Raw genomic sequence first — 25,852 nt, forward strand, 5'->3', positions numbered from 1 at the left:
GATAAACGGACCTACAATCCATCATCTAGTCAGAAGTCTAATGGATGATATAAGGTGTAGGTGGGTTACAATCAGTTCGTCGGGAGAGGAGAATTAAGATGAGGACAAAAAAAAAAAACTAGATGAAAAGGGCAAACGGGGTTCAGGTTAGATTTGTAAGGTGCATTCCATAATGACACTTTCCCAACTTTCGTCTTACAAAATCATCTTTCAGTCTCTCTCGACAGAGTCTACATGCCAGAACTCAGTTTCGGATTCAGAGAGGGTCGGGGGTGCCCCCCCCCCCCCATTGGATATCCAATTTACACTAGATAAAATTGTAATTTTTTTGGACCACAGGGGGGGGGGGCCTAACCTCCCACAACTTCTGGGAGGTTAGCCCCCCCCCCTTGTCCTTGTCCTGGATCCTCCACTGCCACTAAAGTGGAAACGTGAAATTCTCAAGTTCACCGGAAACAAATCAAGCCCAGTCTTTCTGAAAAAAAACGATATAATAATCCTCACCCTTTCTTTTCCATCATCTAACTAGATAAAAGGACCTTTAATCCATCATGTAGTCAGATATCTACTGGATGATGAACCGTGGAGGTGGGGCATAATCTGTTTCTCAGCAGGAGAATTAAGACGAGGATAAAAAACTAGATGAAAAGGGCAAACGCGGTTGAGGGTAGAGTTTTAAGATGAAATCCATAATGACACTTTCCCAACTTTCGTCTCATGAAACCGGCTTTCAGCCACCTCCAGCAAGTGTATACGCAAACGACTTGAGTGTTTTAACGTGCGATATTTATGTTTAATGGATTCTGTTATTGATTTGTGCTTTTGTTTTAATTTGATGCTTCTGTTTAATGAATGATGAATACTGATGGAATATTGCCCAGGAGTTATTGGAGAGGAGAGGGGATTGTTCTGAGGGAAGCCGTAAAAAAAGGGTTTGAAGGAGGGAAATGAGAAAAATTTGTAACTTGAAAAGAATAAAGAAGTCTTATACTCGACAACTATCTATCTAACTAGATAAACCGACCTTCGATCCATCATTTAGTCAGAAGTCTACTGGATGATAAAAGGTTGAGATGGGGCACAATCAGTTTCTCGGGTAGAGAATTAAGACGAGGACGAAAAAAAACTAGATGGAAAGGGCAAAAGGGTGGAGGGGAAGGATACGGAGGAGAAGAGGACGCTGAGAAAGTTTCCCGAGCTGTGGGAGGGAAGAAGAAAGAGAGAGTGAGGTGAAGGGAGGGAGAAAACTCGAACTTGGAGGAAAATACCACGCTGCAGAGGAAGAAGATGGCGGTCTCCGCAAGAGAGCAGGGCGTGAAGAAAACTCCCTTAAGTCGAGAGAGAGAAAGAGAGAGAGAGTGGGCGGGTGGGTTTAAGATGAAGGAGAAGATGCAAAAAGAAGGGCAAGAAAAAGCACGGGGAAAACATGCGAGTTCATCCCAGAAGAGTTTCCGGAAACGGAGGTATAAGACTCTTTGTTGAAAGCTACCGAGCTCAAAAAAGTATCTAGCTCCTTCGCTTGAAACTCCTCCCTTTTAGCGCCAAGACTCATGGACGCCCCTTAAACGACCCCTATCGCTGAGATAAGAAGAAATTGAAGCTCAACTCCGGTCGCTTTCATCCCGGCAAGTCTCCGCGAAACAATTTGCCATTGTTGTCGCCCTGCGTTAGTTACGACGACCGAAATTTTAAAGAAGGAAGCTTGTAGGGGATTCTTAGCTCTACGCCAACAGGGTGCTCAATAAGATGACTATCTCTAATTTTTAGCATACCTTGATTGCTAAACCCGACCTTAACCTTTCTCCGGCTGCGAACACCATATGACCTGAAAAGAACAAGCAAGTGACTCCTAGATTCAAAGCAGGCCCTGCGCCGATAGGATTGCAGGCAACCACTTGAGGAAAATTTTTACCGAAGAAATTGTGATCAGGACATTACTTGTACCTTGATATTTTAGGTAAATCCATGTTATATACCTGAAACCTCTCTATACGACCCAAAATGTAATGGTATAGTTTCGACCGAGTAGATTCAAAGAAGAAATCATTATGCAATTCAACGCTAAACATCCTACGCCAAGGTTTTCAAATTATGAAACTCCAAGTATGTCCAAGCCCATTCTGAAAGATAGACAGCATTAAATACAGTTGTACCATAGTGTATCAGATTCAATTTTAGATTCGCAAATTAATATAATAATTATTGTCGAAATTGCTTTTTATGTTTAAAAAAATAGTTTCATATTGATCCTCTGGATCTCTAAAAAATGGAGAAATATAGGCACGTACATTAATTAAAATAAAATCTCAACCAAAGTAGGTCACTAATACTTCCTCCGATATATATTTCAAAATCTTAATGGTTAACTTCGTTATAACATCCTATTTTATGCATCAGAAAAACTAGGTGGTTCACATAAAGATTATTGGAAAAGGACGCGATATTAGCATACTAAGCCATGTGTCTCTCTATACAATGCATCTAGTAAGTATAAGATTACCGAATTCCACTTTTAGCCTTAAAGGATGATACAGAAGCATAAGTTTATTTAATAACACCAATAATAGTGGAATAAAATACTTTCTCAAAACTCAAGGTAGTATGGAGCCGAGGAAAGTATGTTTTTAACGACTATACCACGGTGACCGTAATAACCTGGACATTCGTAGATACAAGCGATAAAATGAAGGTAGAACAACATTTCGCAGTAAATGTGCTTATGAAAAATATCATCTCCGTTGAAGATGAAAATTCGAAATGCTTTGATATAAAACAGATTTTTAAAAAAGAACAGAATATTCTTCACCATACGAGGAGGAAGCAATGGAGTTTGTTCAACTTTCTTCTTCTCAGAAAGGCAAAATTCTCTTTATGGCGCCCGTAGAGTGACTCCTGGCGTCTTCTGAGAATACAATCCATTTTGTATTCCACAAGGCGCTCTCCCCTCCTACTTTGCCATGCAAAGATTAAATCACCAACAGCATAACATAACAACCGCACAATACTTTCTGGCCCTTATGAGAGACCCACTGACGATATTCCTGTTTCCTCTCTAATTTCTCTACACAAGCTTGGCAAGGAACTCGAGAGCTTTTTTTGCTGATGCTCGGCCCAAAGGCAAGAGCAGGAATTGATCGAACGGTGTGTTATTGCCTTTCCCGTATATCTCTGCCAAATCCGAAAGGTTAGCGGAGGTGCAAAAAAAATACGGTCAGCACAAATGACAATCATTTTTCATACTCCTTTTTCCATCGCCTATCCTACCGGTGGCCAAGGTATGAAAAAATAACGATTTTAGCTCGCTTAGGAAAAAACAACCGGAGAATAACCGACGAGGGAATCGGAGAATCAAACGACCGGAGTAGCAATGAAAAAATTAATAAAACAGAAGACTAGGACAGGACGTTTGCCTCAACCGCGAGGGAGTTCGAAAATCGCTTGTTTAAAAATAGTAAGCGAACGCGCGCCGTTCGTCAGTAAAGCGAGGAAGGATGGTAAAGTTAAAAAATACTTAAAAACGCAAAAAAAAAGACTAATCGAATTACGACTCCATCATAAAAGAAGAGCCCACGTCTCTTCATTCTTTTATAAACTCTGCGACGCCGCCACAAGCCCTTTGTCCAGCGTAGTCCCCTGCGGTACCACGTGACAGCGAACTGCCGAGGAGATATTTTTAATTTCGGGTCAATCGGCTGGGTCCCTTTTCGACTATTCCCGTGCGCACCCCCTAGTCCTTGACAATCTACCCCCACCACTCCTCGCCATTTAAATGCGCTCTCGATGAAGTTCACAAAAAAAGAAAAAAATAAGCTTTGAATAAGGGTCTTCTTCGATGCCTGACTCCTCCCCAACCTATCCCATATACTCTTTTCCGCCGTTTATTCAGCGACCCCGGGGATGTGGGTGCGGCTGTGAAGGTAGGGGAAGAAAAAGTGTAGAAGAGAGAGAGGTTAAAGATAAAAAAAGATGAATAAATTTCCATAAATACGAGTATATACGCCTGGAGCTCCTCCGGCACCCGCGTCTTCCCAAACCCCGCTCTTTTCTCTCTCATGGAGCCGGTGCACTCGGTCACGTCACAGTTTAAAGTGAGTGTGCCGAGATAAAGGTGGAAAGAATGCTACAGTATGGAAACATAACGGAAGGTTATTTTATAATGTTTGCTAGCTTCAACCACCCGAAAACTTCGCACTTGGCTTGAATTCATAAAGGTATCAAGCTTTGATTAAGCAACGAGAATAGATTGTTTTTATTTATTTATTTTATTTATTCCAATGCCACCGAAAACAGCACATTTGGCAATCTACATCGGGGTGTTTTACAAATTTAACAATTACACATGCACGAATATCCATATTCAAGGTTGTGGCAACTTATCCAGGCGGGACTCGAGCCCTCGACCTCTTATTTGGCAGGCGAGGAGTTTTCCCCGCCGCCACCAAGGCCGCCACCTAATCACGCGATGTTTTTTTTTTCTTTTAAGCCATCGAATCCAGTTTTCAGATGAAGGAAGTAATCCACTGTCTTGTAAAACCGATTCAAACATTCCCAATATGTTTTCTATAGGCTTTGCTACGCGATCTCGCGATAATAACAACAAAAGGAGAGTTTCACATTAGAAGGCACAAATAGCGTGATTTCAAAACATATTTATCTGCTCAAAATATTTTTTACAAGAAAATAAAACAGAGCTACCGATTTTCTTCAGTGCTTTGTTTTTACGAAGCTCATTTTGCATTGGCCAGAAGGAGACGGGTAACCAGAAACTTTCCAGGTGATGCATAAAAAACCCGCGTATTGGACTGCTCTTTTCACGATCGGAGGCTGGAGCAAAAATTAAACCGAAAAGAACTTGGTACTTGGGACACCTAGATAGATGAAGAAGTGGTGTTATAAGCAATGTATTCACATTATTAGTGTTTTATTTACGACTACGTGAACGCATGCACCTGCAACTGTAATGATAGTGTCGCTACAGGCATGTTAAACCTTTATACAAAAGGTATTAATCACCAATAAGGGAACGCGATCTTCAAAGCACGTTTGTGCCATCTAAAGCGTTAAACTTCGACAAAAAGAATTTAAAAAACCACAACTTGGACGGACAGTGAAAAAAATAAAAGTATGAAACTTGACACGACACGGCGAGAGGTTAAGGGTTTCTCGAGTGGGGACAATATTCTTTTGAATTATACCTAGTATAAGCAATTATCAACTTTTATTATTACAGTAAATTAAAAGGCGTAATAGTAGGTGAATGCATCAAATTAAAGAATTTCCTCCCCTTAAACCAGGACTGGCACACTTTTCGCCTTCCGAAGACCTAATTGTTCCTTCTCCTCACTGTCACAGATCTACTTCTTATTATTCTTCGGCGATTAAGAATACATCGAATTTAGCTTAACTATTCTTGACTTCATTCCTAACGTATAAAATACTCTACAAAGAATGTTCCAACAATCAATTACTTACTTATACAAATCTTAGGATGAAACCTGTTAATATGAATGCCAAAACAATTCAATATAAGTACTGTGATTGTATTTATTTTAAATTTCTAAGTGTAGAATAGAGGATCTCGTGTTTTACCGAGTTAGCGGGATATCAGATGTCCTATTCGCGTAAAAATTTTACGGCATATACCTACGTTTGATTTTTATAGCTACCATTGTATATTTGTGTGAGACTGCAAACCCATGTTCCTTCGTTAAATGCACCATAAAACGATGTGAGTTACATGATCTTTCATCGTTCGAAGGAAATTTTTTTTAACTGACCGTTCTCGAATCTATGTCCATAAAAATTTTATATTCCTTCATAGAGTTTGATTTCTTGATGGCAAATTTCTTGAACAATCCCACCCATATACCACCCGTAACCTGGGGCCCACTTTCGGTCGCGGCAACGACGTTCAAAAACCCAATCTTACATCCGTCCCCTCCCACGGCCGGCCACAGACACTTTCGGACACAAAGTCAATTCCGGAGTCGAAACACGTCCTGAAACATGAGGAGTCGAAGCTAGGTCACTGGAGTGTCCAGACGATTCCCTGACGGAAAGAGTAAATGTGTATTCCATTGACCTACTACGTGAAAATCTTCGTAAACATAGCGCTTTACTAGACAACACTCAATACCTGCCCTAGAGAGACAAATTCTAAAGTCTAAAGACAAAGTCTTAATCAGAATAACTCTTATTCCCTTTCTAGATCGCTCTCTTCACGTTTGCAAGCAGAAAAAGAGTGCAATTAATTAAAAGCAGTTACAATATCTTGATTGATATCATACTGAAAAAGGAAACAAGAACGGCTGCCAAGTATATTCATCATGTATATGAACACATGCTAAGATATTGGTTGCTTTTATTTTCCGAAAGGCAGAAAATATTATGAAATTTCTGCAATAACGCTGGAGCAAAAAGATGCTGTAATTTAGCACTTCTATCCACAGGTCACTCTTGCCAAGCAATGCCTCCGTTGACCTCAATCCATTCCCCACTCACCAACCTAATGCTCCTCACAACTGGCCTAACGCGCCCAACGGCACGGAAAAAGGATCCTGAATAGCGCCGCCATTCCGCGAAGCTGAATAATGTCTAAATTTATGTTTACGCCCACTTCTTAAGTCCTCGTCGCCCCAAAGTCTTTTAAAAACGTTCCCGCATAATTTTCTTTTGGGCATCAACGCATGAAATTATCTCTCTCTCCTTTAAGTTTTCTCAGCTTTGTTAGAGTTTTATTTGAATCACGCAGGCAATGAAGGTGTTGAGATAAAATGAAAAAGGTAGACGACTCATTTCTTGATTTAAAAAAAATGCGCAGGATGAAATGACCTAAATGCAAGAGTACCAACAACCCTTACCCTTACCCGCCCAGAGAAATGACATTCGACCTTCCACTGTCAGCGCACAGCATTCGCACACAACGGACCATCTCCCTCGATTGTCTTTTTTTTCCTCGAGGGCACGGAGGACCCTTTCCTCCCCACTGTCTCAGCAACCCTGCGGAGGGTGGAAGGAAACGGACCGCAATTTCAAACTCCATTCCCGTTGGTCCCTTTTTATTGCACAGCTACAAGACTCATTCCGCCTCAAAACTGTTCTCCCAAGAAAGCTTTAAGCGCGACGAGAGAGACCCTCACCCTCTCTCCTTATGCCTCCGTAGAAATTCTTTGGGATGAGAATGCAGATTGAGAGAAGGGAGCTAGGCTGCTTCCTCCTTTCAGAGGCGGGAAAACGGATTAAGAAGTTAAAGGGTCCCCATCCCGCATTAAAACTCAACCTTCAGCCAACCTACCAACACCTCCCTCTTTTGTTTTAGTGAATGCAACGCCAAATGCCAAAACGACCCTGCAGGCTGAAACACGCCACTTTTACACAGACGGATGCATTAATTTGAGCAAGTTTCTCGGGGACAATGAGAGAGAAACCTCTGGAGCCAAGAATGTCCCCTCTTTTCCTCTTTTCGAGCAAAATGGCAACTTTGCCGTCAATTTCCCCCTTCTCTCTCGTCCCCAAACACGACATCTTCACGCGGAAATCGGATCTCATGTCCGAGTGTCCGAATAAACGAAGCAAAGAGTGGACTTTTCCGCTGGATGGCTATCGAGAAAGGGGTATACATGATTGACTACAGTGAGAAAAAATGATAGACGTTCCGAATGATTTCGTTTCCTATCACTTTACGGATTAAATAACCTTCGGAACAGAAAACAAACTTGAATTCAATGGAACTCAAATAAAAAAATCTGCTCGGACCGATATCGAATTTCTATAAATTTAAGGCTACTTTAACAACAAGGAGACAGGTGGACACCCAAGGTGCAGTACAATTTTCCCTAAGGAGATGCCTTGGCAGCAGATATTGAATCACTAAAATTCAATATATGGCTATTGTCTACCTACCAGCCTATCTACCAGTAAGTTTTAACAAGTATGTTTCACCAGCCCGAGGTTCTGTCTATAAAGGTGGCATTTCTTAGCTACAGAAACAAATTTGTCCAGCATTAAACTATTCTATCATACAACCCAAAATAAATACAACTTCAATTAGCACGAAAACTAAGAATCAAAGGTGAAAATCAAGGTCACTCTACGAAAATTTGGTCACGGATCTCAAAGTAAAACTCCGCGCTGTGCTAACGTGAGCGCTAAAAAAATGGAAAAACAGAATTTCCAATGAACTTGTGCGGAGGAAACATCAGGGAACAAACCAAAGCCGTCCTCTCGCAAATGAATTTTCCTAATGCGGTAAATCACGCCGAAACATTCCTTGGAAATAACATGACCACGCATCGTGAAGGTGTGACCGTAAAATGTAATTTTCAAGAGTTTCTTTTGGAGCTATTAAAAATTCTTTCCGGTCTCCATTTCACGAAGTTCTTAATATTGCAAAATTTTAGGGAATTGAAATAATTTCAGTTAGCGTTAGCCAAAGTCTAGATTCACGTAATTATTTGATTGAAACATCTGTTTTAATGTAGAGAGATGTAATAAAACGTGGACTCTAATTAATTACCACGAAAAATATTATCAGTAACTTTTTTATCAAATTAACGCATAAACTCCGTCAATTTTTTCGAAATTAACATTCAAACCACATCAAAAAATTTTATTAACCTAAGCGCCCATCTCCCGGCCCAAGCGCGTCATGGAACCTTGGATGGCGAGGAAGGAAGGTAGAGGCCCATACTTCCAGAGCACGAATCATATAACAATTCCTTTTTCCTTTCCTTTTTATTTGTTCATTCCAATGTCTCCCTTGCAAGACCGCGAATTAAATGAAGTTACTAGTGAGATAATTCACTTTTAACCACTGCATACTGTGAAGAATTTGTAAATGTAAAATACAGGGTTAAAATTTTTAAAAATTGTGTGGTTTTAAACATGATGGAATTAAAACAGTTACCCACAGTTCATTTTTTTCGGATTTTTATTTTCAAATTTAATTAATTTTAATATATACATCCTTATTAACCCGACAAGAGAGAAACCTGGCGTTGACATTAGCGTACTCTTAAAAGGAGGTGCCAAGGGGACCATGGCTTGACGTCCTATCCGACAAACGAAGTACTGCACTTGAAGCACTCTCAAAGCACTCAAGCAGGGATAGGGCAACCTATGAAATATCTCTGTCATACTATCTTACTATGAATTACTGAAACCGCACCATTCTTTAATATTGACCCCGCATACAAATAATTACATGAATGAGAGATAAAACGGTTCGTTCATTTTTTTATCATACAACTCCATAGCACTCATACCCCATAGAGCTCTCCAAAAATCCTCAAATACTAGAAAGTTCTAAGCCCTGAATTTTCCGAATAACGTGATATCAGCCCTAAGCTATAGAGAAAATAGTCCCACCCTCTAGGATTGAATTTACAAAGCAAAGATCATGGCAGCAACAATCTTAGAAGTCACGTTGAATCATTCGACCGTCTGTATTACCAGCATACTCGAGGCTGTGGCCATCTTCATCAACAACATTCACGAATGTGACGAGAGCAAAGAGAGACGCTTCACCACGACTTCATTTCCAATTCCATCACGCTCATTCCGGCAACCTTAAATGGCTTTTGTTCCCTAGCATGCCTTGCCATACTCCCTGGCAGCGTTACGCAGGTCGGGACGCTGATGCAGATTGGCTTTTGTCCACGCATGAATTAATGTTACTTTTCGTCTCTCGACTCGTACCGTTCGGCGACGCCCCAGGGACAATTAGCGTCGAGGCCCGTCCGCTTCACCCACCGTCCCGATGCCGGCATGCGACTGCGGCGGAAGGGATGAGTCCAGCTCACTAGCCGAATCGCGTTTATGAGATGGGACAGGCTGCGTCCCCTCGCCGTCCAAAAGTGAAGTAAAGCGAGGTAGACGGAGAGAGAGAGAGCGGCGGAATAGGAAAGGTATAAAGGAAGAGGCAAGGGAGCGACATCTCCCTCGATTATTCTGGATGAACAGGCTGTGCGGGACGAGCGCTACGGACGATATGCCGTGGGAAACGGGAACTAACGTCGTGGGATGATGTAAACACAGTTGTTAGATACTGCTTCTCTCAATGACTATCCACGGTTCATGCTCATAATTACGTTATATCCGGATTATATACGGGATTAAAATAATGACAATATAATGGCAAAAATAAAATAAAGAAAAATAGAACTCATTACATAGTTGGCATTACTGCGCCATTCTCACAATAACATCGAAAAGATAATACTCTGAAAAATAAACAAATACCAAAAGTTGGCAATCAAAAGAAATGTATGGAACAGGTTTTTGTAGCGCCTATTGTTATCTCTGCTCCCTGTATCATCCCCAAAAAAATACGAAATAGTTTTATTATACTCAATTTTAATCCAAACTAAGCTATACATAATATATATATCAAACTGCAAAATGCCATAATATTTTCAGAATGCTTCATCACGAGAAAATTTCTCAACTCAACAGAACAGTTGAAGTTACTTTGGTTAGAATCCGTACCATTTACATCAAAAAACTCAGTGAAAACTGAATAAATGATAATAATAAAACAGAAATGACGTGCGCCCTCCGATAATAACGTCGATAGCTAGCTTTCGCGTTCTATTAACAACAACCGACGATTAACTTTGAGTGCAACGTTTCCTAATTTGCTGCGATGCATGCTAATGCCTACGTTACCGATATCTTAAGCTGTCTTGTGCATACCACAGCTGAACTACGCTTGCGACTGTACTTAAATTTTCGTTTTGATACATCGACGATGAACGCTCATCACTCCTGCATAAATAAAAATTGTAAATATAATTCCCCGTCGATAGTAATTATGACGCTTAATTTTAGTTATCGTTAAATAGCAACGATAAATAAGTTGGCATATTCTACAAAAAGGGATAAAATAGACGTTATTGCCGTCGGGAGAAGAAAAGAACTACAATAATCTTTTGATTACATTCATAACTATCGGTATTTCCCATACATCACTCATTTACTTCTTTAGATGCCTAGGAGTCGAAAGAATGATAAAATAAAAACCACACCCAATAAATGAAGAAATAATTATTACGAAAAATATATACTCACAAAATAAAAAACAAAAAGAGGAATTATAGCCAAATAACAGCTAAAAAAAGAGATTGAGGCAAAATTCTCATTTTTAAAGGGAATACGGCTCTTAACATGCATATTCCCATCAACGATGGCGATCCTAACCGTATTATCTCAACCTTCATGGAGTCACATTGCACCATTCATCATAGTTCGTTATTTTAATTAGAACGTTAAGTCCATTAATTGCCTAAAAGCCCTACTAGGTCCTGCCTCACTGCCGCAAATTAAAAAATCTATAAATGGATTTCACTCAATAAAGAATGTGAGGCAACGCAGACGCCGTACTCAGTCGGAAATGAGAAAAAAACTAGAAGGCTTCGATTAAATTTTCCCAAGATTGGCCTGAAATGGAAAGCATCATCAAAATTTTGCAAAAACAACTCATGTTTGAGAGCACATCCCCGTGTCACATGATACGTTTTCGATAAATTTTAAATTCACGGTGAGCTTCCCCCATCTTAACGGCTCATATTACCTCTCTCCATGCCGATATTACAACGAAATTTTGAGGTTTGAAACCGGGTGATATATTATTTTGAGCGAGGTGTACGCTGAAAAACATGCGTTGAGCAGCGTCCCAACAAAATTTTATCTGGCTTTGTAAGCATGCACGAGAAAACTGATACGAATAAAATCCAAAATAGAGAAAAAATCGACTTTATTTTAAAATTTTTGAAAATTTATTTTCAGAACACCTTCGCTCATTGTGCTTATTGCAAAACATCACTGTGCTTACACGCCCTGTGTTTTTGTTTATATTTTAAACTTCTCACTTATATCCATTATTATCATGTTACTGTTTCACTGTAAACTGGCAGGAATACTGTATGTGATCAGCTTAAATAAATAAATAAAATAAAAAATGCTTGGATCTAGAGAAGATAATTGCGCGAAAAGAAATTGACCAGTTTTGATATGCTCACATGGAAGCCGGCACACACCTTGTACCAATCATTGTCCGTATTTGGAGGTCACAACTCCCCCTTGTGTAGGGGTTGTCAAGTTACTGGCTTCCCATTTCGAGTTACTATTCCTTTCGTGCAGGAGATTTTTATAGGAACCCCAATCCCTGGTTGAATGGTGCGTGGTAGTTCTTCTAACGTGGTATTTGTGCAACACTCCGTGGACGTGATAGGACGTGAAACAATTTTCCCCTCGGTGCCTTTTTATGAAAAAATTAAGGCCTACATCGTTTCTGCTCTAGAAGCTTTCTTTCTCTTCCTCGATGGCGCAAATTCCTCTACATTGCGAATAGTTGTAAATCCCTCCACTAAATTCTATTCCAAGCCATCCGTCTCCTCTAAGTTATGCATTTTTTTATTCGTAATTTCCCAGAAACAATAAACCCAGCAAACAAATACTATTAATTCTCCTTACGATTTATGAGCATATAAGCAGCTTCGAAAAACCCATTATCGACCAAAATATATTAGCACGTCAAATAATTAGCAGAACTTGTTGAATTACCTAAGTGTTTACTCAACGATACACAGGAGCTACACTTACTGAGGTCTTGCACTACAAATATTTTCAGGCCTAACTGAAGCGAGCAAATAGGGAAGAGAAATTTTCGAGCGAATAAAAATGAGAATCTTTTTCTTCCTCGGGGAAAAATGGCCCTATCACACATTGGCCTGCAATTGAAACATCTCAACAAACACTTCACCTTCACATCACCCTCTTTCATTTCCATGGTAGCGGTCCAAAATTCTCCTCCCTACACTTGAAAGCAGCTCTTGGACATCAATGAAAGTATTACGATAGAAAAATACTGGAATTTCGCCTTTGGGTTATACACGTTTACACCGACTGAACGAGTTATGCACGGTTAAACGAACATCAAAGCCAAAGACTGTAAATCGCACATTCGAATAGTCGATTGCTCGCATACCAGGAATTATTAACTATACGTGACATTCAAAACTTGAGGAGTGATTCGGAGCACTTGCTTCCAATACGCCACAAAAAAGGCAAGAACTCTTTTTCAATTTTGCTGGAAACAGGTCTCTATAGCATTGGAGGTATCGGGTACACAATACTTGTTGGATTTTTTTGCTATACATGCCGTGTTAAACGAGTATAATGCTAAATGATAGTGACATAAATAATATTAATTTATTTACGAATGAATATACTTTGATCCAAGATCATCATATATTCTGTTCGTATATAATTAATAACATTTTCTAATAAAGAGGAGGACTATTAAAGCAACAATACTTTAAAGAATAAATTAGATAATATGGAATCAGTGACCGTAGCTAAATATTATTATTAGCTACATAAATGCATGCGTGGGTTTCTGAACAAGACAACATTTTACGAGATAGGTAATTTGGCACACACGCATCGCCGCGCCGGGGAAGATAATTATTAACCTGTAAACGCAAGTGGCTGGACAAAAATTAATTATGAGAGTCAGCTATAAATATATCGTGGAATAAGGAAAAAAATAAACCCGTAAAACCAAACATTTTCATGGAGAAAATTCACGCCACAGAAAAATTTTCCCGTACCACCATGCTAAATAAATAGCATAGGAAAAACTGCAGAATGAAATAAAATACGATGCCACAATAATTGTCAGAGGGGGCTTATAGAGGACTAATGCAACAAAACGGCATCGCCTGCATTTTTGCCCGTGTGCTGCAACGAAAAAATTAACGCCGCATAAAAATGTTCCCGTAATATAATGCTGGAAGATAAAGACCACAGAACGAAGTAAAGTACCATTCCACAATTTTCAAAGGGGGCTTCTAGAGGACGACAAACCAAACATCGCCTGCATTTTTTCCCGTGTGTTGCAACGAAAAAATTAGTGCCACATACAAATTTTCCCGTAGCATAATGCTGGAAGATAAAGACCACAGAACGAAATTAAATACGATTCCACAATTATTGTCAAAGGGTGCTTCTGTAGGACGACAAACCAAACAACATCGCCTGCATTTTTTTCCCCTGTCTTCGGTTTCGGTTCGTTTGGCAAAGCCCCCTATGATCTCAAACAATATGACCGACCAATCTCCTGCCCAAATGCATGTATGTACACAATACATATGCGTGTCCCCAGAACGGAAAGGATGAAAGGAAAAGAAGAACCACACGCGCACAAACTTTTCCGCGAGACCCCGTCGCGGTTCCCGACCAATTGAGCCGAGGATGTGAGGTCCACGGCGAATTTAATGGTCTCTGACGGCCTTTTGTCCGACGGCAAACGCGTAAACAATGCTCGAATCCACCACGGCCGTTTGAACTCGGCTCTCCGCCCGCGTTGCCCAGCCAGGAACCCGCCGCCGCTCCCTCGTCCAGCGGAGGGCGAGGAAAGAGAGCCATAAAAGGCTCGTTTCCCTGCCAAACTTTCGGGCTTTCGCCGCAAATCGATAGCTGACCGATGGACGGAAATTGGCATCGCCCGAATTCCGGACGCGGCCGTGAATTCTTATCGAAAAAAGTAAACTTCTGAACGAATTTTATTTTCTTTTGTTTAAGGCCCATAAGACATTTCACGGTTAGGTACCTACCACTCAAATGATTGCATTACCTGGCTCAACTTATTCCTCGTTTCCTGAGTTTTGCTAAAGACTGAAAAGCTAGCCAATACATTTAAAGGGGGTATCCCAGCAAAGAATACGAAATTTAATCGTAAAAAAATTATGAATGCCTTCTTTGTTCATGAGTCACAAGACATTTCGTTTACGTACCTTTAAGAAAATGGATATGCAGAGATTTATGTTCCTGTAAATATATCACCAATCAAGAAGTTTTTTAGTTTAAGGAAGAAATTTTAATACCACTATAATAGATACTTGGACAATGGATGAAAATCGAAAACTACTGAATTCCGGACTTGGTATACCAAAAAAGCAGGACTTAAAACGCGCTTCACTATTGCTTAGATCTCACAAGACATGAATAGTGACCCTAAATAATTACCCAATCCGTCAATGCTGATTTTTTTAAAACCTAAAGTCCCGCGACTAGCCGAAATTCATTTTGTGATAAAGGTTTTGAGATTTTTCCAGTCGATAGCCAACAAATGAATGGTAATTCGAATCACTAATTTCGCTGAGGCTAATTTCATAGGTTGATATTTCAAGGTTCACCATTCAATCATGGTTAATTGCTACACAAAAGATTGAACTTTTCAGATCAAGGTACGATCCGGATTTAGGAAAAATGAGCAGTAAATACCTACTTATTGCTCCGGCTGCTGGGGTTCCGCGCCGGACCCTAGCAACTGAGAGACACCGCAACAGCTTATCACCACACCTTCGCAACGTAAGGGAGCATAATTATCACCAATGCTCATTATCTCCTTCGCCAATTTTTTAAATCACCGCCTTAAAAACCGGCTTCCAATTTCAAAGAGCTCACAGGAAACTGGTTTTCGGTTAAATAACCTCAGGTCCGTTACTTCATTACTGCATGGGCCATTCCATTTTACGACGAGGACGAAATTTTCACAGTCTCTCCATTATCTCTTGAATGTTATGCTTGAATTTTTGTTTCACTAATTATCCTAAATTTCTTCCAAATCAAAAAATTCCTTGAAAATTATAGCATCCTTCTCACATTTAAATTAACGTTAATATTGAATTTTTCCTCACTCGCTTGCTTGAGCAGAGATTGAAGACCAACTTCCAACTCATATAAATTACGGAAATACTGTATATTAGCATTTCCTACGTCTCAAATATTTTCTCACATACAAGGATTTAGCAACAAACGAATTCAGAGATACCTCATCCTGATCCATGATTTGAAATAACCAGATTATATTTGGAAAAATTGGGCATAAGACAGGTACAGTCTTTCGAGATCAAATATTCTTGGCTTTCATTCTAAGAAAATGCTCCGCCTTTTCCCAAGAAGAGGAACTTACGAGCTTGAAAATAAATGTATCAATAAGGAATGAGGATTCACACGATTGTTTCCAAAACTCCTCGAGCCGACTTGAAAGCTTCGGAAGGATTTGTTCAATTTCCCAAAATCCCTACTCCCCCGAGCTACAAAATGGGACGCATATGAAAAAAAAACGTATTAACTTCGTCAAATTTCCCTTTCGCGATGGAGTTCGAAATGGAATGAACGGATGGTACATAAAATTTTCATGAATTTCAATTCCGGCTATTTCGGCGACTACCTCGAAAAAGAAAATGATGGACCTCAAACGTACATGATAGAGAAAAGAGGTGATACATAACGGCAATATCATCCAATCAAGTCAGTACTCACTGATTTTGTACTCAATATAGTTTAATAATACACTCAACTTATTCAATATGGCTCCATTAGTTCCCAATTAAAGTATTCTACTGTTCTGTTTGTGAAAATAACGTTTGGGCTATGTCGCCGAGTCAATTTTCGGGTGGCCCCAACGTTTCCCGACCGATGCTGTTCGCTTTTTCGAAGTAATCTTGCTTGATTTTCGCTTTAATGTAAAGATTCCCTTGAAAAAGTTACCAGCATATGTCACGAAATGTTGAGGCAACACAAAAATTGATGCGAAAAAAAAAATTGATGCGAAAAAAAATTGTTCGCATTAATTTTTGTGTGGCCAAAAAGATTTTTCACTAACATGGCGAGTACCCGGGAAAGTTTTCACGGAGTATTCAATTGTTATCCAATGTAAAATCCCTAAATTATTATTTCAAAATAATTATTTAAGATAAATTTCTGTTAATAAACCAATTATTCAAATTAAAATGCTCGCATGCCTACCCACTGCTACATGAGTCACCAAAAAAGGAGTTATGATTGAAAGGTGCCAATAAGACTTTTCCCAGAAAGCCAAGTGAATGAATGCGATCTTAATCAGTCGTCTTAAAATAAATTGAACACAGCCTTACCTTTCAAGAAGCGGATGGCTCCTACAAGCGATAGACTTCCAGAGATATCTCCGACTCTTCGTCAACTTTCCCCTCAGAACGTCATTAAACTTGCGAATTCATGGCCTTCGGAACTTCACACGCGTTTTCTGACGGGCGGGAGCACTGGGAGAAACCGACGAACTCGCACAATCCGGAGAACAAGAGAGACAACCTCCAGAAGCACTTGGCAGGCGGGCGATGCGCCCCTCGACCGCCGACTGGGCGAAACGCTGCCGTCCGACTCTTCCCCGCCCGATAACTTTGAAAACTTTTCTCCGCAGAGTACCTTTCACCAGTAAAAGCCGACGACTTGACGAGCTCTTACCGTTCTAAGAAATAATAGCCCAGTTGTGGAGGCGTTCACTTTTCCAGCAACTCAAAGTTTTAAGGAAACTTTACGAGTTTTCACCCGTCTAGGCATAAATAGCTCGGACAAGTGGGTATTATATGTTTTAATAGCTCTCAGTCTTCCTGAAGCATGACAGGTTTTCACGTCTGAAATTCACACACTCAGTGAGAGGTCTTTTCACCTCCTTGCCAGTTCCTTAATTTTCTAACACTTTACGAGTTTCACTGACCTCTTAATAGCTATATATTTTGGTAGGAATTTTTCACTTGTAGGTAGTTTATCGTTTTACTGATGTGGTAACGGATATTTTAAACTGTGATACTTAACAGTGCGAAAGAGACAGTGAAATACGGATAGTTCACAGAACAAAGGAGAAGGAGTATCCCAAGTCTCCTGAGAGCACAACACAACGACGAGCCAACTCTTTCCTTCCCAGCCCGCCTCACAACTTCAATGCTGGGATCCCAGTGGAGCGGCAGATGGAGAAAGTCATCCTTCCCCAAAGGAGCGGAGAACAATATTCACCTCGTGAACAGCAGTGGCAAGTATATGTTTTCCCAAAGGATCAAAATGGGAGGAAGGAGATAGGACGTGGAACACCTGTCTCTCAGGAACGCCGATGACGAACTCTTAGGGAAATGGAAAATGAACTAAGAAATAAAAACACGAAACGGGTGAATAATATTGTTCAAGTTCGATAAATTTCACTCACTTCACAGGACTTCCACGGAAAAATAAATTACGATCAAGGGGCGTATTTTTTTTTGTAATTGTCGGGCCGCCGATAGAGTTTTGAAAAAAGAGGAATTGTTTTTCTTTTTTTAATGAGAGTGTCTTGGGAAGAGATAGAAAAAAACAGAGAACAAATGCGTTTTTTTCTCGAAGAAATAACGACGAAAAAAAATCTTAGAAAAACACGAACAGTTGCTGAAACAACATTCCCACAAAAAAATGTGCCGAATTGTTTCGCACGAGTTTTATAATAGGTTGTGGGGGGGGGGGGTCCACTCAACAGCACTCTTTCAAAAGCGCGGAGTTAAAATGTTCAAGGAGAGAGAACAAAACCGATTCCTCCCCAATCCGCTATAGTAGTTCCGGAGAGTTCCTCTTCCTCCGACGATATATTGTTCTTTCGCCTCTCCATCACCCAAACCAACTTTCGCCGCCCGAGACGATCCGCGAAGATGGTACGGCCCCCATCGGAGCCCCGCGAACACGGAAGAAGAAGAACGTGGGAGGGAAAAGGCAATTCTTCGAGGAGGAGGTCGAGCGAATCGGGCGAACTAGACGGAGACGCTCCGTTCCCCTATGCGACCCGACCGACCCCAGCGACGGAACTTCCGCGACTGGCGGTCGCAAGTCTCGGCTTCCCCTCGCGCCGACGCTTGGGGTGGAAGGGACCGACCGCTCTCCCGACGGCGGCGCGGCTGCCAGCCATACGCAGCCGCCGCACCCCTCCTTCTCTTGCCCCTGCGCCTCAACGGCACCCCCTTCCCTCCGCTCGGACCTCTTACACCTCTCCCACGGGCGCGAACTCGACCCCGGGTATGGTTAAATGGAGGGCACACCATGATTTTGCTCATTTTTTTCTCTGATCCTTGATTTCTAACTCGTTAAATATGATTTGGGATGCAGATAGGATATCCTAAAAATTTCATCCAGCTTGTTTAACATTTAGGAATCGCTCAAAGAGCATAGGCAATAACATTAAGTTTTTCAGATTTGAGGAAATAACGTCAAATAAAGGGGTAGCGTACCATTATACAGCCCTTCAGGTTTAATTGTGAGTTACGGTTAAATGGAGGGCATATTAGAGTGTTAGTTATGTTTTTTATCTGTTTTTTTTTATACTTGCCTCTTTCAAATATGCTATGGTGTGCAAAATGGATGTACAAAATATTTCAGCTCGATTTTTTAACACTTATAGGTCGCTCAAAGAGCATAAATGCAATAACATTCAGTTTTCCCGATTTAAGGAAAAAAATGTCTATTTTAAGGGGTAGAGCTCAATTTCACAGGTCTTTAGGAAAGAAATTTGCTCCATTTTTATGCCTGCTCGACAGTTTTCCAGGAATAAAATGCTTTTCCGCTATCCGCAGCCGCGTGTCACATCCGTAAAGGCGAGCTGATTGCTCGCTGGCCACATTCGAGGTCATTTGATAGGTCCTGCGCCGGGCATACGCACTGCATGGCGAGAATCAAATCACAAGGATGTTTGGAACGTTTGAGAGTCGAGATCCACTAAGTTCTTCGGGGGTAAGTATCATTTTGCTATTCTTACCCCGCTCTTCGCACTTGTCTTGCCTCGAATACGCACGGACGAAACGATACGATTACTGACTCACACCAAAATGCATGTAATTCTCTAACCTCGGTGGCAAAATAAGGACATCTATAAAAAGATGACTAACAGGTTTGCTCTTAAAAATGATTGCGCACTAAAGTGAAATCAACTCACCACCGAACATCAAGACAATTCGTGTCTCAAATGAGCCTTAAAGAATCTAATCTAATCCATGGAGTTTCAATTTCATTGCACGTGATGTAATGCCAACCAAAACTTTGTCAAACAAATTTTTCTCCATTATCATGAGTGTAATTTGGAGAAATGCATACATTCAATTGGAATCATTTTTTTTAAATGGCGTTAAATAAAAGATGTTATACATTGGATAGAAACGTCATCGGTTAACAATCCTTAAAATGGTTTGACGCAGATCTCCATTCCGTTCTCTTTTCCACTAGCATTTGCATAATGACGTATTTTATCTCTTTTACATTCTTTACAATCTATCCAAAATAACTCATTCGGAGCCGTCCCTTGCCCTTCTTCCCTTCCACGTGCCCTTTCGATAGTTTTCATCCGGCCATCATACCTCATAATATGGCCAACTAACTAGTCCCGAGTCCTCCATAAGTTTTTCAGAAATTTCTTTTTTCACGTCATCTCCTTAGCACATCTTCATTGCTTTCTCAGTGAATCATATTTATCATTCTTCGTTTGCACCACATTTCGAATACTTCCACTCTTGACATCTCTACTCCTCTCAACGTCCAAACCTCTTTGCTTAAGAGAAATAGACTCGATATGTAGCGTCTGAGAGTCTTTACCTCACTTCTATACTTGTAAGTTGTGCTGATTTTCAGCTGATAATTGGCCGTTATCCTTTCACTATTTGTCGAAGTCTTCTTAACAACACTCTTTCTCTTGGCTATGACCGCTATGTCGTCAGAAATCGTAGTATACTAATTCTTTCCTACTGGGCACCCAAAGTCTTCATTGACGGCTTTTTCGAAGCAAACATCAAAAATAACCAGGGAAAGTGCACGCCCTTGAGTCCTCTTCAAATTCTTGCTACAGCATAGTTAGGTCCTCATTTTACCACAGCAGCTTTGTTAAGTATAAACTGTGCGCAATTCTACGATCATTGTAAAACACTTCAATTTCTTTCAGAAACCTTGCATCGATTTAATTTCCGCGTTATCAAAGGCCTTCCCCAATTCGAAAAATGCTTTGAAAGTCGGTTTTTTCTTCTCCTACCTCTTCTCTATGAGTAGCTTAAGTTCCAAAATTGCTTCTCTTGTGCCCTTCCTTTTCCTAAATCCGAATTGGCCCTCATCCAGGAATTCTTCTGCTCTTCGTTCAACTCGTCGGTTATGATTCTCATCAGTATCTTTGATGCATGTGTCGTCAGGCTTATGGTTCCACTATCTTCATACTTCTCTGCTCTTATATTTTTGGGCAAAGGTACAATGATATTCTTCTCGAAGCCACTAGGTATGTCTCCAGTTGAGTACATATCGCAGATGGTTTGGCACAATTGAGTTAAAGTCTTCTCTCCTACTTTTTTTATAATCTCTATTGGAATATCATCTGTTTCTGAAGCCTCATTCTTTCGCTAGTTTCTCATTGCACCGTTAAAGATCGACCTTAAGATGCTGGCTCCTATGCCATCTTTTCTACTTCACATTCCTCTTCAATATTTTTACCTGAGTTTTTTTCCGTTGTATAACTCCACGAGGTATTCTTTCCATATCTTCACCTTGTCTTCATTTTCAATCAAAATATTTCCATACTTATTCATTATTGTGTTAAATTTTGCACTCTGTTCTTTTAAATGAGTCCACACTAAAATATTGGCCGCCTCACTTTCCCTTGTAAGAGTTTATTTTGCATGTTTTTGCATAGGCTCATCATCCAGGTTTCTCTAGTTATCCTCAATATGCGAAAAATCTCGTTCCTTATTCTCTAGTAGTAAACCTCTCCTTCCACATTTTTCGCATTCTTATACTTCCTCTGTTCTTCAGTGAGGTCTAGGACCATCCGTGAATCATGACTTTTACTTAACAATACCTCAACCTAGTGATACATACACATAGTTTCATAGGCATAATTTTTGCGGCCTCCCGGCATTACACGGCACGGAATCTTCACAGGCTTACTGTATCATATAGATATCATATAAAACGCCGCTCGCGTTCCTTCAGGTAGGTCGTTCCGCTATAGACGTTTTCGAGGGCATATCAATGACTGATATGAATTGACTGACACTTTGTACCTTAATTCCAATTTATATCACTCAAATATAATATAACCTATAGTCCTATTATTCGGAATTTGCCGATACGGCAAGTTACAGTCAACATTCGTTTGGATTATATAAACGCAGCATTATAATAATGATTGTATCGTTAAGGGTGCAGCTACCTCTACAGGAGCTTTGAAATTTAAGGCAAATTGATTTAAATTTTTCAAGTGTTCAACAATAGTTTGATCAGAAACATGAAATTGAAAGCAAATACACATCGAAACCTCAGATTGTGAACCTTTATGAATGTAAAGTGAAAAAAGAGGGTAAATATGATTCTAGTCCGTCCCAAAAAAAAACCTTCTCGTATATAAACAACTAGTCACTCTTTTCCAGGGAAGTATTCTTATGGATACATGGAGTAGGATATGTCTAAAGGTTTTATTTCAGGCAGTCAGACCCTTTTGCTTACACCAGCAGTTTCCAATTACTCGGAGAGTTTTTACTGGCGGTGTTTGAACCCTTAAGAGTCCACAACTGTTATTCGGTAGGAGGGGTCCGTAATATAATTTTAGTATAGAAATATTTATTAGATATGAAAGTATGAATTCATCTTCCACAAAAAAATTTAATTTTAGAGTATTTTATTGCATATCTATGAGTAAATATTATTAATAATCAACGGTTTGATTATAAAACTGCCACCACTCTTCGCAAAATTCGTGAATAAATTGGCGAAAATTGGGGTGCTTGGCAGAAGCCAAGACACCTGAGAAATCGTTAAAAAGAACTACTAGTCTACCAAATTTTTATCCAATAGCTCTGATTCAGACACTCCCCACCTACTTTTCGATTCAGACACTCCCTACCTACTTTTTGAGAATTTTATAACCTCCCAAAAAATTCGTGAGTTACGTCTTTAGCAATAATCCAGCTCAGACAGCGAATGTGCCCATGCGGAAATAATATATTCAATTAGCGAGATATTTTGGAACTCCGTAGGGAGTACGATGAGGCAATAAAATTTTATCCCGAAGTCGCCCGCCATATACCTACATTATTAACAATTGTAAATGGTATTTTAGCCCACGAAAAAGAAGGTCTTTGAATGGTCCTTTCAACAGCTTCTCTAATCGTCAGTCAAAATTTTATTTTTCAAAGCAGCCCAATCTCTCAATATAATATTCCATACAATATTTTCCCATACTTTTCTTCCCTAAAGACCGCTCCAATTTAAGACTAGCACCGCCTATTCTTCCTCTTTTCCCGGAGGACTTACCCAATTCTGATCCCTCAATCACCCTCTTTCGCATACAGTTCCCTCTCCGCTTGTCTCTCTCTCGCCCACTTTTCTGCGTGCCTCAAAAATTGCCCATCATCCATATTGTCCACCCCAACATATAAAAACTTTCTCGTTTATATATCCAGCATCCCAACTCCCTCTGTCTTTTCATGCTTCCCCGTACCCACGCAGCGAGATCTTGCCGACCCGTCTCATATCCTCGATCCTCGCCTTTCTCCGGGCTTACCCGAAATTCTTCCTTCCAGCCAGCGGAACCCCTCCGGCGTAGACACACTCTGATAGAGAAGTTAAAGGATGGCTACATGCAAAAATCGACCTAGGTAATGTAGCAGTTGAGGAAGTTTTCGTGAGGGGAATACCATCTACGTACCGCAGTCCTGCGACTAATATTGCTGGTATAAACAATCATTTAATAACTCAATTGGTAGAATACCATGATTTTCAGAAGAGTAGAAGACAAAACAAATAATTTTCACAAGTTTTCATACTAAATATAATCAGCACCGATTTCAGGAAAGCATCACTAGCCAGATGAATGACACTCTTCTACAGTGGAACTGTATGTGATAAGTCATGTCGCATATCATGTTGAATCGCAGCTCTTCTACCCTCCCTGATAATAGTATCGTCATTATCATCACTGGTCAGAGGTCAACAATCCTAAGATTGGTTTGACGCAGCTCTCCACTCAATTCTCCCATCACCTAATCTTTTCACATCTTTCACGTATTCCGTACGAATACATCACCACGTTTCTTCTCTTTCATATACCTTCTCCTTTACCTGCTCCATATATTTTGTTCGATGTCTTCCTTTTTCGTTCTTGCCATTTACTTGTCCATTGACCATTGTCTTCATCGGACCAACCTGTCACAAGATATGGCCTATAAGGTTAATCCGTCTTCTTACTAAGCTTTCCATGAGGCTTCTTTCTCTCCTACTGTTCTCAGCACTTCCTCATTACTTACGTAGTTGATCCACTTTATCCTCATCATTCTTCTGTAACACCACATTGCGAAATCCTAGACCCTTCCCATGCAGCACAAACGGTCGCAAACTGGCATATAGGCCGTGTATTACACGTATTTTATCTCGTGTAAAAACCGTTATTACCCGAGTAAAAACGGAATAAATCTGGTGTATAATTGGTCATATGTCCGCTAAAAACCGAATAATACACAAGTATGCAAAAGGAACCCAATAACGGGACAGTTGTAGTTATTCCTTTCTCCACCAGGGTTAGGGCCTTTTGAAATAATATAGTTGATGATCGGAAAATGGCAGTGACCACGCAAACGGTGGCACTTATACTAAACAGGTAATAAGACATAGGCAACATTTTCGTACAAAAAATTTCATTTATTGTCTCAGGAAAAGGTTCCTCAGTATAAAATAATTCATCAGGAAATACGTACAATACAAAACACGAGTGGTGAAGATGTGAAAAATAATGTGAAAGTCATAATGGACAGGATGAAAGCGAATATGAGATGATGGATGGATCTTAAAAGTACTGCTGAGTAGTTTAAAAAACCACAAAACCTTGGTAAAACCGCAAGTCGTTTCACTGAGCGCAAGCACACCAGGATAAAGAGAATGACCGAATTGTTGATGTCGTTGATGTTTCCAGTTCGAATGGCACAAGTTATATCGTCACGTGATTGTTTTCCCACCGTTCAATTCGCGTGGTGCGAGGCTATGACGGAAATAATTCGAAATTACTGAGAATTTTAAATTGATAAACAGCATCATTTTAGCTGCAATTGATGATTAACTCGTTCATATCTCGACAAGAGCATATATATATATAGTCCTAATAAAATATACACCTATATGCTGCATGATGTTTCGTAAAATGATTTTAACCAGATTTCGTTGGGAAAATTGTGCTGGCACTAAGGTTGGACGACTTAATAGAATCATCTATCTTGAAACTTTCATCATGTTCAGATTACTGCTGACCACAGCATATGCATTACCACATTTAGTTTCATATTTTTTGTACATATGGGTCAAGGGAGTTGGAAAAAAATTTACACAGCAAGTGCACGTGTAAAAATGGGCGAATTCTCGACTTATTCCTTACAGCAAATTTCGACTTCGACTCAGTATACACGAGTAAATTTCTCCCTGAGCTGTATGGGTTGATTTCTCCGCTGATGTTATTGTCCATGACTCGATTATTGATATTACAAGTATAAGTTAATAAATACGTTTTTGTTGGTTTTTTTCCGAATGATTTTTTCCCTCGTCGCCGCATCCAAAGGTACCTACTCTTCTCCTTGTTCCCCATTCCTCTCTTTCTCAGAATTCCTTCCCTATATCGCTGACTTCAGCATACCCACTATATCTGCTCCAGCCGCCAACTCTTCATACCTCTTCAAAATGCTTCCGATCCTCACTTTGAGGACCTCCTCCTTCGCGATGTAAGTGGATACATTTCGTGCGAAAATACGGAATGTGTTATCGGATAACATTATCATTTTCGCGATTCGGGGGGAAATCCATGCGTTCATCTTTCAACGGAATGAAAGCTGAGGGCATTTTTTTTGGAGGGATCGATGGCATCGAAAATATGGAATAGGAGAAGGCGAAAATGACCATGTATCTTCTTTCATCAGCTATCCTTTTCACATTCCTAAAAAAAGCTACCGTTGGAAACTTATCTGTGATTCAGGTGACGCAATTGTTTCCTGTTGTTAAGGTA

At 40.1% G+C, this 25,852-nt stretch overlaps 1 protein-coding gene across 1 annotated transcript in view; it reads right to left on the minus strand.

The window, feature by feature from the left end:
- The window catches only part of LOC124156065 (neuroligin 4-like), a 440,414-nt gene extending 421,769 nt beyond the window's left edge, over nucleotides 1–18,645 (minus strand). Inside the window, exon 1 of the mRNA XM_046530372.1 lies at nucleotides 16,944–18,645. The gene's annotated coding sequence lies outside the window, so the exon portion shown is untranslated. The remainder of the gene's footprint in view (nucleotides 1–16,943) is intronic.
- Between the last annotated feature and the right edge of the window lie 7,207 nt (nucleotides 18,646–25,852).

The sequence above is a fragment of the Ischnura elegans genome, chromosome 3 (genome assembly GCF_921293095.1).
Source record: "Ischnura elegans chromosome 3, ioIscEleg1.1, whole genome shotgun sequence".
Lineage (NCBI taxonomy): Eukaryota > Metazoa > Arthropoda > Insecta > Odonata > Coenagrionidae > Ischnura > Ischnura elegans.